The 3325-nt window shown below is 37.4% G+C and overlaps 1 pseudogene; it reads left to right on the top strand.

Annotated features, from left to right (window-relative positions):
• The first annotated feature begins 2289 nt into the window (after positions 1 to 2289).
• On the top strand, positions 2290 to 2896 carry LOC103110772 (large ribosomal subunit protein eL19-like; annotated as a pseudogene).
• Positions 2897 to 3325: the final 429 nt, after the last annotated feature.

Below are 3325 nucleotides of genomic sequence, written 5' to 3' on the forward strand. Positions count from 1 at the left end.
ATGTCAGGCTCAGGAAAAAACTAGTATACTCATGGGCCTTTTGGAATATAACTAAAATAGGCCTACTAGCTATCTTTAAAACAGAGACACCGAAATCTTCACCTGCAGTATTCCAGCCTTTAGGTTCATGATTAGTCAACAATTTGTTTGGCTTTTTATGTTAACTCTCTTTTCAGCCACTAGGCTCTAGATGCTACCATGATGCCAACCGAACTTGCCTGGGCAGATGACTCCACCAATGTGTTCTGGAGTACCACCTCTCCAGAACTCCACCTCATTAGGTAAAGAGAGAGGCAGGCTGGGAGTATGAATTGACCTGTCAACTCTCATGTTCCATGGGGAAGCAACTACAGATCCAGATCTTCCACCTTCTGCACCCCATAATGACCCTGGGTCCATACTCCCAGAAGGTTAAAGAATAGGAAAGCTATCAGGGAAGGGGATGGGATACAAAGTTCTGGTGGTGGGAATTGTGTGTAATTGTACCCCTCTTATCCTATGGTTTTGCCAGTGTTTCCTTTTTATAAATAAGAATTTATAAAAGATGAATAATCCAAATATATAAAGGCTTCATTACACTCAGTAACAAAAATACATTCTGCTCCATTAAAAGAAAAGGATGAGGACATGGACAGAATCTTCACTAAAGAAGAAATCCTGAGGGGCAAGTCATAAAAATGCTCAATGTCACTGATTATCAGATAAATTAAAATAAGAACACAATGAGATATTGCTGTACACCTGTGAGAATGTCATCTCATTTATGGGCAGGACTTAAGAAACTAAAACAGAAGGGGGAAACACAAAAAACTTTGTATGGTTTGGTACTGCACCAAAGCAAAGAACTCTGGGGAAGGAGAACAGCTTTAAATAAACAAGATCATGACTTTGACTTGCCTGAGGCCCAGTTGTGTTCTTCAGAGCCCACTTGCAGGCAATTTGTTTTTCTTCTACATTTTCTACCAAAGTTCTTTCCTTCATTTCTCTGTCATAGGGTCTGCCTGACAGGTTCCCTTTTATGTTTAGAGAAGTAAGTACTTAAAAAAAGCATGGACTATGTATGACGATGGAAGTACTACCTTAAGTCTTACTATATATTTAGGATAGCAATCAAGTAATGATAAATTGAATTGTAATGGAGACAACCATTTGTTTTGTCATACTTAAATTTCATATGGGGAATTTAGCATAAACTAATTACTCTTGATGATTATTTGACAGATTGATTTCAAAGACTTTGGAAAGAGATAATTTGAAACATCAGGTTGAATAAACAATCACTGTGTTTCTCTAAGAGTCTGATTAATTCTAAATGTAAATGTCTTATTTAGAATGCATTGCACTGGATATATGCAATGCACATCATTCCCTAATGCCAAAAAGCTTTTCAACCTTGTCATGTTTTTGAAGTTCCTTATTCGGCCGATTACAATATATTGTAAGATTTATGAAGACATTGATTTAAGCACTAATGACACATAATCTCTATTATAAATTTATAAATACTCATTTCTGTATTAGTATAAGTTTAATCTATAACTATATGTTTACAAAGCAAACTATAAGCAAAAAGTTATTGAGTGGCACTGTTTACAAGCTTCAAATACAGCAGAAAATAAAGTGACAAAAAAAATCACCATAGTAGAACTTATATGCTTAGTAAAAAGACAAAAAAGTAAAACTGCTAAAATAGCATGTGATATGCTAGATACAATTGAATACCCATGGTAAATAAAATACAGCAGGGAAGTAGAAAATACAGTATTTGGGGTTCTTACAAATTTTGATTGAAGTTGTTAGAGAAGGCCTCATTAAAAAGAAATATGACTAAAGACCTCAAAATTATAAGATAACAAAATCACACGAGTGGGGTAGAGTTGGCAAGGAAATACTACTCCAGGTAAAAGCATTAGAAATATCCTAAAAAAATGAATCACTGGCATGTTTAAGAAGAAGCAGAAGTCCATGATGATTAAAGAATATTTTAGAGGCCAGTCGGTGGCGCACCTGCTTGAGCGTACATATTACAATGGATACCCACCTGCACAGGGGAAAGCTTCATGAGTGGTGAAGCAGTGCTGTAGGTGTCTCTCTTTATCTTTCTCTCTCCCTTCTCCATTTATGACTGTCTCTATCAAATAAATAAAGATAATAAAAATTTCAAAAAAGAATAAGAGATAAGAGTGAATACATATGACAATGGGGTGAGGGATGGGCTTTCCCCTTCATAGATAATGGGGGGAGCCGGAGCAGGTGAAGTTCTTTCCTTTTGCCTCTGAGGCCACAGCCATGGGTATGCTCAGGCTTCAGAAGAGGCTTGTCTCCAGCGTGCTCCGCTGTGGCAAAAAGAAGGTCTGGTTGGATCCCAGTGTGAACAATGAAATCACCAATGCTAATTCCCATCAGAAGATTCGGAAACTGATCAAAGATGGGCATCAGGAAACCTGTGACTGTCCATTCCCGGGCACGATGCAGGAAGAACACCTTGGTTTGCAGGAAAGGGAGGCATATGGGTATCAGTAAGCTAAAGGTACGGGAAAGCCAATGCTCCAGTGCCCAAGAAGGTGACCTGGATGAGGAGAATGAGAATTCTGTGCCGCCTGCTCAGAAGACACCATGAATCTAAGAAGATTGACGCCCACATGTACCACAGACTCTACTTGAAAGTGAAGGAAAAGTGTTCAAAAACAAGCGGATTCTCATGTAACACATTCACAAACTGAAGGCAGACAATGCTCACAAGAAGCTCCTGGCTTCTTGGTTGAAGCCTGCAGGTCTAACACCAAGGAAGCATGAAAGGGCAGTGAAGAGTGGCTCCAGGCCAAGAAGGAAGAAATCATTAAGACATTGTCCAAGGAGGAAGAGACCAAGAAATAAATCTCCCTTCTCTTTGTACATATTGGCCTCTGGTGACATTAATCAGTCAATAAAAGGAGACTATTATCTGCTCTCTGAGAGAGAGAGAGAGAGAGAGAGAGAGATCCTAAAATAATCAATTTTTATAAGCTCCATGCAATTAAACCAACTTGGTTAATTCTCACTATGAGTTGGAAAATCACTGGAAATGTTTTAGTAAAAGACAGATATGATACAACAATAATTTTTAAAACAATTTTACTAGGGGATTAATGCCTGTTTCCACATTTCTAAGTTTAATATTTAGCTATCAAGTGGATATTTGAATACACAAAGATAGACTTGAAAGAATTCCTGAATAGATAAATTAATGTGGATGTTTTCAGCAAGGAGACTGTATTTAAAATAGAGTATTATCATGAGTATATATATGTATATATATAATATTTGCTTTGCTACCAGAATTATT

Source organism: Erinaceus europaeus, chromosome 2, assembly GCF_950295315.1.
Source record: "Erinaceus europaeus chromosome 2, mEriEur2.1, whole genome shotgun sequence".
NCBI classification, from domain to species: Eukaryota; Metazoa; Chordata; class Mammalia; order Eulipotyphla; family Erinaceidae; genus Erinaceus; species Erinaceus europaeus.